The sequence below is a fragment of the Ambystoma mexicanum genome, chromosome 5q (genome assembly GCF_040938575.1).
Source record: "Ambystoma mexicanum isolate Mex_15411 chromosome 5q, UKY_AmexF1_1, whole genome shotgun sequence".
Taxonomy (NCBI): domain Eukaryota; kingdom Metazoa; phylum Chordata; class Amphibia; order Caudata; family Ambystomatidae; genus Ambystoma; species Ambystoma mexicanum.
Window position 1 is genome coordinate 935,771,269 of NC_090933.1, and position 12,199 is coordinate 935,783,467.

Genomic DNA, 12,199 nt, shown 5'->3' on the forward strand with positions numbered 1-12,199 from the left:
TTAATCTCTTACACTGTAAGAGACTTGCTAACCCAATAAGGGACTGATTACAGTGGGCAGGAGCCTACCTCAAGAATGAGCATAACATGATCACTTCTCGTGGTTGCTCTTGTCGATAAGGATCCTATCAGGCTAAACACTGGCTGCAATGCAAAAAAAGAATCCATAGTCAAACTACTCAACCCCTGTTTCCAAGCGTACTTTGCTGGAATGTCCACTTTTACATTTCCATTCACCTTAAGCAGATTCCAGATTTCCATACCTGTCAGCTAATCCTTATCCCTTCTTACTACCCTCTTATTATTAATTTCAGCTTTCGACAGACCGTCTCCCCCAAAATTTCATTATAAGAACAACAATTAAGATCACCCCCAATGATAAACCAATCGGATGAAGTTGCAGAATACCAGTCCAATAAAAGGTCACTGAGTGCTGTTACAATTCCCACAGTAGCAAATGTCACTGGTTTCGAATTTATGTTAACAACTAATAAGAACATCCCACCCCATTCCAAACTCATTGCTAAAATAGATTCACACTCGGATGGCCATTCTCTAATTACAAAGTCCCCCACATTGGCGACTCCGATTAAACTACCCTGCTCCCTAGATCTGCCCACTTTGCCCTTCGATGCAGCCTTTAAAAAGATGGTATAACCATCTAGAGTGGGATTTTCACAAAACCATTCTTCTTGCAATAAGAAGATTGCAAAATTCCCTATGTTGCCCTCTCTGAGTTGGTTCTATCAAAATGTTTTAAAAACTTGTGTATTCTAGCTCAGGATCTCTACAGACTGACTGCTAAAGATTAAGGTGCTGGAATACTTGATCTGTTTTCGTCGATAATGAGACAGATAGACAGCCCCAGTCCTCAGCTTTGATGATCTGCACATCTCTGTTATCCCCCATTGGACGTGCCTTGGCCCATTATTACCAAATATATACCTAATGTTCTGATACAGTAAATTTCTGGGTCCGAAGCACACCCCATTATTGTTGGTCCCATTCAAACTCCTATCATCTAGATTCATAGCTTTCATTATCTGTTGCATGTAGGCTTGGTAGATATCAAAGTCCAAAGGCAAAAGCTATGTGGCCTCATTTAAGATCAAATTACGCACTATTCTTTCATTTACATGAATAAATGCAAAATCTATATCCTCATTGCTTATAAATTCAACTTGGTCTACATCTCTTGTTTCAAGCACTCTCAGTGTTGGTGCCATAGTGAAAAAATTAAATATACACAATCTTTGTTCTTTGAAAATACATTCTATTGCGATTGTTGGAATCGTCTGGACAACAAAATGCCTTAATGTATTTGAAGAAGGGTCCATCTTTACTTCCCTGTCCATTACCTCCTGAGATAGTTCTTTATAAATTGTCTTTATATCCTGTGTTATGAAGCTGGAATTCTGGTGACTGGATTTTGACATATTATCAATTATAGATTTGGGTCGCGATAACGAGTTCTGGCTTGAAAGAGTAGTGACTGTTTCAGATTTAGAAGGGCTACATTTGACTGCACAGGACATTTTTGCTCTGTCTGGTAGCGCTATTTCATCGTCCCCCAGTTCCCATATTAAGTTGGGAAGTGTTGAGTCTGCAATCCATTTTCTCTCATAATATTCGGCAGCTCATCTTCAGCTTTTTTTAAGGCCATAACTTTCCTCTTCTTTTTTTATTTTTTAGATGGTCATGGGCTTTGCTTTGGGGCTTTCACTGAAGGTCTCTCCTGGGATTACTAATACCTTGTTTGCTGCAATGTCCAGGTCCCGGAGGAATTTCTGAGAATTACGTTTAATACAACTCAACTGAGTCACTTTCTTCTCTAAACTAAGAGCCTCTTTTATTTGTTTTTCACCCTTCCTTTACGAACTCTGATCAGTGAAGAAACATTTTTCAGAGTATAAATGTATTTCCTCCAATACGACTGACAATTCACTGTTCATTGGCGGGAAATCACCTGTAGACGCAGTCGGAGTCGGAGTCCCCAGAAGTGAGACTGCCTGAGACTCCACAGCTGAAGACTTAGATTAAACCTCCTGATATCCTCCTTTACTGTGGCATACAGTCTCACTAGAGACTGCAGGACAAGGTGTAACCCAGTCATAGAATGCAAGTCTATCTGCATAAAGGACTGATAATCATTGGATACACTACTCTTATTAGGACGTCCAATTTGAGGATTCTGAGCCCCTTCCACACCATTGCTTCTATTGGTTGGGATCACTGTATTATTTGTGATTGGAGAGTGGTGTTTGTGAAATTACAGTTAAAAGTCTTCCACGAGCGCCAATGACAGTATATGTGCCTCAACACCATTATGGACAGCACTCCAAACTAGTCCACATTGTAGTGGGATGACTCTAACATGGGGAACAGATTAACTGTCATGTTCCTGTAGCCAACAGCAATATGGGGTTCACATTTTACAGCATAAACATGTTGATCTGGCTGGCAGTATGAGTTTGTGTGAAGTCAGGATGGAGAAAGAACACTTGGCTCACTGATGCAGTATTTGCTTGCACACTTGCTTTCTGCTGCCTCGGCAACATAATTCATAATCTGCTTTCACCCTCCAAAGAATGTTCATTTGATACTAACAGAAGCAGCTTCAAACCAACACTGACCAGAAGTGTGAGTCTTAATTGTACAAAGGGTGCACTTCAGCGCCAGTTACCTTTGGAAGACTGGGGAGGGATCCAGGTCTGCCTGTCTCTTTATAGAATACCATTGCACTAATTGGAAAAAAGTGAAATCGAATCTTTTACTATTATTGAAGTTAATTTACCAAAAACCTAAATAGTGCAGTGCTGCTTTTAAAGGTTTGCAGAACTAACGTCATCTAAGAGTCGAGTCCCGTTCTACTAGCCTCTCTGAATGAACTGAAAGCAAGGCCATAAGTCCACTCTGAATATCACTGAAACCCTCAGTGGAAGTTGGGCTCCGTGCTTTGGTGAGGGGACTGAACTCAAGACTTCACATGAGACACTGCCGCTTCAGCGTCTAGCACTCGGAGGGCCATGAGATGCAGCTAAATGATTCCCCTAGATGAAGCTCAGCCAATCCATTTTCCAGTGCCATTTATCCAGACCAGCAGGACGGTTTCTATATGGAATTGATTTTGGATGGTGATCTGTTATGTTGTGTATTTTATATTTGCATTTGAAATTCATTAAGACGTTGGTGTTGCCTACAATGTACAATGCACAGAGTTGAGCTTGCATCTAGGTTCTGTGCTGGGATGCTCTGCTAAAGAATGCAGAGGCTGGAGTGATTGTTCCTGGAGGGAGTCAGTTGGAGAAGTGGACAGTGGCAGGAGGACCTCGCGTCTGGAGGGCACAATATCCACTTACCTATAAGACTAAAGAATAAATAAGAGTTTGCATATAGCATCACCTGCGTTGGAGTACCTTTTATCAGAAACACTATTCCTAAGTGTTCATCATCAGCAGTCAGCTTTTGTTAGATAGCTCTGCTGTCATGGTTCAAGGGACACTGAAGCAGATGGCGTGCAGCAAGTCAAGCAGCATGTTCGTGTGCAACATATACCTGCCTGTGGTATATGTCATTTTGTAGCACAGATCCCCGGAAGGGTGCTTGATTTAAAGAGACAAAAAGGAACATTAATAACTTGTCTAAAGTACACATAGATTATCCCAAATGGTGCAATACAACTAAGAGAGAGAAAGAAATGATGTGCAGGGAGTTTGTCAAATAATAAGTCCCTTGGTCATGGAATATTGATTCTGAGACTGGGGCAACAAAAAGCACCCATTAAAAGTCGAAACATGTTGATGGGAGACATTCACAGATCACAACAAGAGAACATTGCTGCGTTGAAACAACAACGCTGACAAATGCTTTTGTTACTTGATTGTATTATGCATGTGTTCTTATAGTCATTAACATGTGTGTACTTATTTTACATTATTTTATATTAAGACACAGGTTGCAGGATCACACAGTGCAACCCTACTTGAGTTATTTTATTGCAAATAATGAATTATTTTTAGACAAATCAAGAAATTGTAAAAAAAAAATCCTTTACACATAACACACTTTCTTTCTCAATACCAAGAAAAATCATTAGAAAAATTGTGGACGACTTTTTCAAAACAAATGTTGCGTTATTGTGTCTTTTTCTCAGATATCTTAATCACATTATTTAATGTTGTGGATAGATTAATTTGTAAAACTATGCAAAGTGAGTAGGAACCAATGAGTGGAAACAGACTATTTTTGAATGAGTTTAAAGAAGTGGCCATGAAGCTCGACTCCTTCGGTAGAATTGCACTCTGTTGCCTCGCTGATAAAGCTCCTGAGTTTCTTGCTGTTGTCCATACCAAGTCATGCTGTGCCACTGTGGATGATTCACCAAAGGCCATCATCTTGTTCCTGGTCCTTGCCATGCTGCACCACTTCTTGAAAGTCATATATTCTTTCTTGTCGATGGAGGTTGAGCAAAGCCTTCAACCTTTTCTTCCACATCCTTCCTGCATAGCGACACACACACACACACACACACACACACACACACTGGAATATTAGTAGAGTTACGGTGATCTTCACTTGCAAGTAAATGTGCGACAGCCTCGAAGGATGAACCATATTAAATTAAATTGTTATATTAAATTAAATATTAAAATTAAATTGTCCCTGAGGTGCTTCAATTCCCACCCAACTGCGTTCTACTGTCCGAGGGATAGTGCAAGGATGTTTCCCACTGCAGGCGACCTGCCACTTCGGTACCACTCTTTCTTGCAATGAAATCACAGTATATTAAGAGTCTGATTCACAGAAAAGTCTGCATTGAACCCGAAAATGCACAATGTCAAAAATGACTGCGTAGCTCGACGCGCAAAGTTATCAGTGCGCAGCACAGTCTGCGTATTCATGGATTCAAAATCGCAAAGCAACCCGACCTGCAAAGAAAACCCAGCTGTGCTAGCAACGCCCACAACAGCTCCAAAGGCAATACCGGCTCTCTGTTCGCAATAAGAAGAGAGCTCACATCCAAGCCGGCGTCTCTGCGGCATCCTACAACTCGGCTGAACTCTTTAAAATCTGCAAGGAACTGGCCAATCCTGAAGCAGTCTCCTTCCCAGGCCCTCTGCATGGCTCTGGCCTCTCACTTCATCTCTAAAACTCAGGACATCTTGTCTTCTCTTTCTACCTGTACCACCTGCGCTTCCTCTGGCCCTTCTGCAGCCACCTCTCCTCCCTCCTTCTCTGCCTTACCCCTGTTCTCCCCAGATGAGGTTTCTAGACAAGTCTGATCTATGAAAGTCTCGTCAAAACAGGTTCACCCCTGTTTCTCCAAAACCATCAAGGACCACATTGACTCCCTGGCTCCTGCCTTTGCTGATTTCTGTAACCACTCCTTCACCACTGGAGTCTTCCCCTCCCCCCTGAAGCACTCCCTTGTGCACCCTCTTCTTAAGAAACCCTCTGCCGACCGTTCCTGCCCAGCTAACTATCACCCAATCTCCATCACTCCTTTCCTGGGCAAACTCCTGGAAAAGCTGGCCATCTCCCAGCTTAATCTTCACACTGAATCTGTTGGTTGTCTCCACGACCATCAGTCTGGCTTCAGAGCTGCCAGAAGCATGGAAACTGCTCTTCTGAACATCCGCAAAGACCTGCTCTTTAACCTTGATTCCAACACCCCCTGTGTCCTCCTCTTACTCAATCTCTCTTCTGCCTTTGACATGGTCAACCATCCCATCCTGCTCAACCATCTACATGATAACCTGGGCATCACATGTCAGGCCCTGGCTTGGATGACTTTTCTCTCTGATAGACCTTCCCAGGTCCAACTCGGGTCCTTCCTCTCCTCCATCGCTATCTCTACCTGTGGTGTTCCCCAGGGGTCTAACCTCTCTCCCTGGCTGTTCAACCAATACCTGGCGCTTCTTGGCCACCGCATTGCCGCACTCTGCCCCAACTTCCAGTGCTATGCGGTGGGTACCCAGCTCATTTTCAGGCTACTCTCAGCCACCTCTTCTCCCTCTCTCATCTCTGACTGCCTGTCCGCCATCCAGGAGTGGTGTGCCACCAACGATCTCTGCCTGAATGCCAGCAAGATTGAGATTTTCCTCATCGGCACATCCACACCCTCCTTTCCTGTCACTCTCTGGCCAGCCTCTATTGGCCCTCTCCCTGCTCATACCTGTGAGGCTAGAAACCTCAGGGTCTTCTTCGACTCCACACTCTCCTTCTCGCCTCACATCTGTGATATCTCTAAGAAGTCACACTACCAGCTGCACTTCCTCAGAGATATTCTTCTTTTCCTATCCTTCCCTCAGAAGGTCACTGTATCCAGAACTCTGGTTCTCTCCAGGCTGGACAATTGCAACAGCCTCTTTCTAAATCTGCCTGCTTCTACTCTCCGCCCTCAGCAGCTCATCCAGAACCGGACTGCAAGCCCAGGGATTGTATCTCTCCAGGACTGAAATCTCTGCACTGGCTCCCAGTGGTTGCGAGGATTAAGTTCAAAACCCTCTGCATCGTCCACAAGGCCTTCTGGGGCCAGCGGCCTCAATACCTTCAACTCTCTCTTCCTAAATATCTTCCTTCTCAAGCTCTTCACTCATCCACCTCCAACTCCCTCAGGGACAGTCACATCTCCAAGCAATGAGTTGGTGGTAGATCACTTTCTTTTGCCGGGGCCTCCCTCTGGAACAGCCTCCCTGCCCCCCTGAAACTTGAGAACTATCTCCGGTTCCGGAAGCACCTCAAAACCTTTCTGTTTGCTTCTGCTTTTTCTCCTCCTCTCCCCTGCTGATTTCCAGGCTTATACTGAAACTGGACTGGTTTTCCAGGACACCCTCAGATAGCGGGCCCAGGTCCCCCCCTCCACCAGCCGCACACCTGCACTGCCCTCCTGGATACCCCCGCACTTGTGGACTGTTCTCTGTATCCCTACAGTCCTACCACAAGCACTTGACATCTGATGCCTGCACTTACCCTTCTCCCTTGCACTTGCCACCTGCTGGCCGTACTTTATTTTGTTATTTATTCTATTATCCCTTGTATTGCACTGTCCCCTTCCCCGTTCCCCCCCTGAACTTTCCCCTTCCCCCTTCCCATGCACTTGTGCAATCTGAATGACACTTGGCCTAGGAGGATCGCTGTCTGTCTTCCCTCTGTTCCCCTCCCTTGCCTCGTCGCGCCTTGAAACACCTGTGTGTAGGCGCATTATTAATGCCTTATCATATCATATCATATCATATAACATGCCCCCACAAAAACAAAAACCATAGCCATTGACCAACTTTTGCACAAACCTCTGTGTCCAACTCGGACTCACCATCCAGCACCTCAGCGACACTGCACTCTGTCCCTCGTATGTCAAGGCTGCACCCATGAAAGACTACGCAAGCTCCCTTACAATGCAAGGCTCCACCCCAGAAAAACTGCACAAGCTCCCTCTCAAGTCAGGGCTGCACCCCAGCGCAACCATACAAGCTCCCTCGTAAATCAAGGCTGCACCTCTGCGAAAGTGTGCATGCTCCCTCGTAAGGCAAGGCTGCACCCCTGCGAAACCATGCAAGCTCCCTCGTAAGTCAAGGCTGCACCCCTGAGAACCCATGCAAGCACCCTTGTAAGTCAATGCTGCACCCCTGCAAAACCATGCAAGCTCCCTCATAAATAGCGGTTGTACCCATGTCAAGCTTCAAACCATCCCTCCTACTCCCAAGGCACCCAAACATCTGGCACATACCCCTACAGCACAGCAAACCTCCTCAAGCCCAGTCGCCACCCACCAGCCTCCCTCACCTCCAACCCTACTCCAGGCAGCCCCCTCAAGCCCGGACACCACCCACCAGCACCCCTCACCTCTGACACTACTCCAGGCAGCTCCCTCACACCCAGACACCACCCACCAGGCCCCTTGACATCTGACACTACTCCAGGCAGCCCCCTCAAGCCCAGACACCACCCACCAGCCCTGCTCACCTCCAACACTACTCCAGGCAGCCCCCTCAAGCCCAGACACCATCCATCAGCCCCCTTCACCTGTGCCAATACCCTCAGGCAGACTCCTTAAGCTGAGACACCACCCACAACCCCCCCCCCCCCTCATCTCCACCAATACCCCTGGGCAGCCCCCTGACAGTCTGCCACCCTACAAGTCCAATGTATAGCTACAACTCACTGGAACCTCCGTGGTCTGCCTCCACCATGAAGCAGACCTCCAACATGTCCACCACCAACTCCATCAACTGGTAGCACTGATGAGCAATCCGGGACCGGAGCATCTCCTGGCATTCCCTGGCAGATGTGAATCTGCAGCACCTCAACTGTTCAGCACAATATTGCACCAACAACACTGTGGCCACCCCATCCACACCTGACATGTGAATGCAATGCAAAGTGGCATGTGCATATTGGCCAAGGGTCATTGCAAAGGCATATAAGCACAGCAAGTCAGTGCATGTGCAGGACAGAAGCACACAGAACAGAATAGTGGGCATATACACAAATAATGACTAGGTGTATAACAGCCTGAGCATAAGTAGCCTGGGTGATCGGGGTGGCAATGTCCCTGTCAGGGATGACAACTTGGCATTCCGTGCATGGGTGATGGGAGGTCAGTCAGAGAGTGCATGACTCAGTGAGTCAGGAAATGTGTGCTGCCACACAGAAAAAGCAAACATGGGACACAATTGCATACCAGTGGCAGAGGTGGAGCATGACATGAGAGCAGGCAGTGTGTGACTGCACGTGCTGGGTGTCGGGTGAGCATGACACGTGAGTGACAGAGCAATGTAATAAGAAATGCGCAACTGATGTGTCCAGGTCACCCATCCACAGTGAGCCCACCTCCCAACGCAGCACCCACAATGCAAAATACACACTACAGTGAATATAGTGTGGGCACATACACAATCCCAAGCATGTGCAAAGGGGGCACATGAACAAGAGTGGACCAGAAATGAAACCAATGCGAAATTGTGCAAATACATATGAACAGGTGGCAATCCATCCACATTGAGAGTCAACAAAAATAATAATAAGACATCCACACATCACTGCAACCATACCCATATGTACATCATCACACACACAACAGAAGCCTCCACATCAAGCACACTGGCACACTGATGCAAAACACGCAGTGATGCTGCACACAGAACGGAAAATGAAAATCATCCAGTGCAGCCTCCAGTCGTCTGATGGCCTCTCCCCTACATGTCAGGCACAAGTGTATCCCTCTAGCCGTAAACTTCACAGCATCAACATGACATGCAATGAAGAGATGCACTGGGCGAAATTGAAACAATCAAATGCGCAGACAGACAAATGAACTGCATGAAGCATGGAAGGTACTCATAGAAAACCAGTATTAAACATAACTGTGCACACTAAAAACTGTGAAGGGATGTTCCAGATGTCTGGGGTAAAAGAGGAAATGAGAAATTAACCTTATTCCTAAACAACTATATACATGAAGAACTGGGAAGGAATGTCACTGAAGTCCGGGGGAAAAGAAAAAAACATAAATGAAACCTATACCTAAAGAACTATATACACAGGCAGCGGGCTAGTCCTCCTCACCAACTTCCGACAACCTATCAACCATGGCTGATTCACAGGCCACGTCCTCCTCCATTAGGCAGGCCTCCATTGTTGCATGCAGGGCTTGCAGGGTGGACAACAACTTACGTTCTGCATCCCGTGCTGATATGCAAGTCACCTCAAAGATAGCAGCCCGCCTCCATGCTTGATGCAGTGCCACCTCAGCCCTGGCCACCATCACCTGAGTCTCCCTTGCCCGCTGCCTCTCTGCAAGCAGCTACCTCTCAGACTGCCCCCACATGGTCCTCCTGCCTCATAGTTGCTACATGCCTCCTTGTGGTGGTTTGCCCTGCGACAGCCTGCCTCCTCATAATTGCCATCTGCTGACACCGTGCCCAGTGCACGCTCTGTCTGTACACCCTCCGACATGATGACACTTGTTGGGGCAAATGGCACCTAAACTGCTCCACACTACCTGCTGACCCTCAATTGCCTGTGTCTGTGTCGTTGCCTGGGTTGATGGGACTCACACCTCGGGCGGGGATGTTAGCTCCACCAGACAGGGCGTTTGTGATTGGACTGGTGCACAGGGGGCCATGCTGGTATGTGGCCTGGAAGGCACCCTTGAGAATGACTGGTGCACAGAGGAGCAAGCAAAGGAAGGGGGTCATGGCAGTGTACAGCCCACAGAGCACCAGAGAACAGGCCTGTTGCCAGCAAGGCCATGAGGCGGCACAGCTCATTGTGATGATGCACAAGCATACCACGAGTAGCCTGTCCATCATCACGAATGACTGTGCTCTGCCTCATGAGGCCAGCCAGCTGGGGCAGAGCCTGATCTCTGATGGACACGTCAGCTGGCTAGGGGCTGCTGGTCTGGGTGAAGGCATCCTGAAAGGTGTGCATTGATGCATCCAATGGCCCAGGGACAGGCAGCTCCACAGTGGCCTGCACAGACTCATGCCCCTGGGACAGGGTTGCTGCATGAGCACACACCTCGACACCCCCACCTGGCCTCATGGGCTGGGCTGCAATTGCCACCTTCTCTGCCTCCATCTCCATCAACCTGGGTGACTCCAGGGTGTCTTAATACATGGATGGCCCCTGTGTGGCATCACCCTGTCCCACGGCTACTGAGGAATCCCATGCCACCTCACCTCCCAGGACTTGCCCTGAGCAGCCACGTGATGGTTCTCCACTGCTATACATTCATCGATCAGTGTCCTGTCTCACTCTTGACCTCAGTCCTCCTTCTCATCGGCTACCACACTTGTACTTCCACTCCCAAGACCATCTCCTCCTCACTTGGAGTACTGTTCCTCCCTTGCATCCATGGGTGATCCAAAGGTAAACGTGACAACTGACAGTGGGTGTGAAGGACTTGTATGCCTGCAAACAACATCTGCACTTTTTGTCCCATCCCTTGGTGCATTTCGTGCTGTGCTAGTTATCCATTTCCTTCACTGCCAGTGATTTATCTGTTGGTGAGTTTTGATGGTAGTATGTTGACAGGTGAGAACGCATGGTTTGTTGTACTTCCAGATGTTGACACTGGATGGTCCATGGCTATTTCCTTGTTCCATATGGATGTTGACATGTCTGTCCAATGTCTTTGCATTGATGCATTGCATGTCTATACAAATTTAGAATGTTGTTTCAGGTGAGATGCTGCGGATGCCAGACAGGTAGGCACCTTGTGCAGGTAAGTTAAATGCACTAACGGTGACACTTGTGGTGTTTTTGGTAGCAGGGAGTCTGGCACTGTGTGGGTGTATTTTTGTTTTCTTGTACAGATGTGAGTAGGTCTGGCTTCATGGGTGCGGTTATACATGGTATCCGTTGGTTGGTGGTCGTATGCTTGCTATTTTTACATGTCAATCAGTGGGTCACTGGTTTTGGGGGTATTGTTGTGAGGGCGGCTGTCACTTTAGGGCATTTGTTGGTGTGTTGTCATGAGGGTGGCCCATCTAGCTGCATGGGTGTTGGGCAGTGGTCAAAGTGTACGAAAAGAAGTAGTGGAACTATGTTCCCTGCTGGTCTGCCCTGCTCCACACAAACCCCATGCCTGCACCCTCTCCCACACACAATACAAACCGCCAAACAAACACGCCTGCTATTTATGGGAATGTGCAGTGCACTGAAGTGCAAGCTTCAGCTTCTTCCTACACTTATATTTTCAGCTAAACCATTCCAGAATGGTTTTAAAAAAAAAAAGAAAGTAAACTTAAAAATAAAAAGTATAGGAGCACCGCTCCCGACAGCTCCCGCCCACTTCGACCTCTGGTGTCGGGACACATGATGATGGGAGTCTAGTTGTGATTGTTTGCAGTTTTTGCATGTGTGTTGCCTGCCGCACAGCTTCCCGTTCACTCAGCTGTTCATGTCCTGTCTACCTAAGCTGGCTGTTCACTCTCGGTACTTTGGCCCCTTCTAGGGGCAGTGTCCTGAGACAAATCCACAGTGAGCTCAGCATTGCAGGCCATTTGGGGGATGCCATGTACACCACAGACACCAGGCACACACCATTGGCCTATGTTCCATACACTGCACACCAGCAGATATGTTGCTGCCTGTTGACTAATGCTCAGTGCATTTCTACGCTCCCTTCAGTTCCCCGCACATTTGTCCCCATTCAGTCCAGTCCCTGTGCACTCTGACTTGCCTTCCTCTAT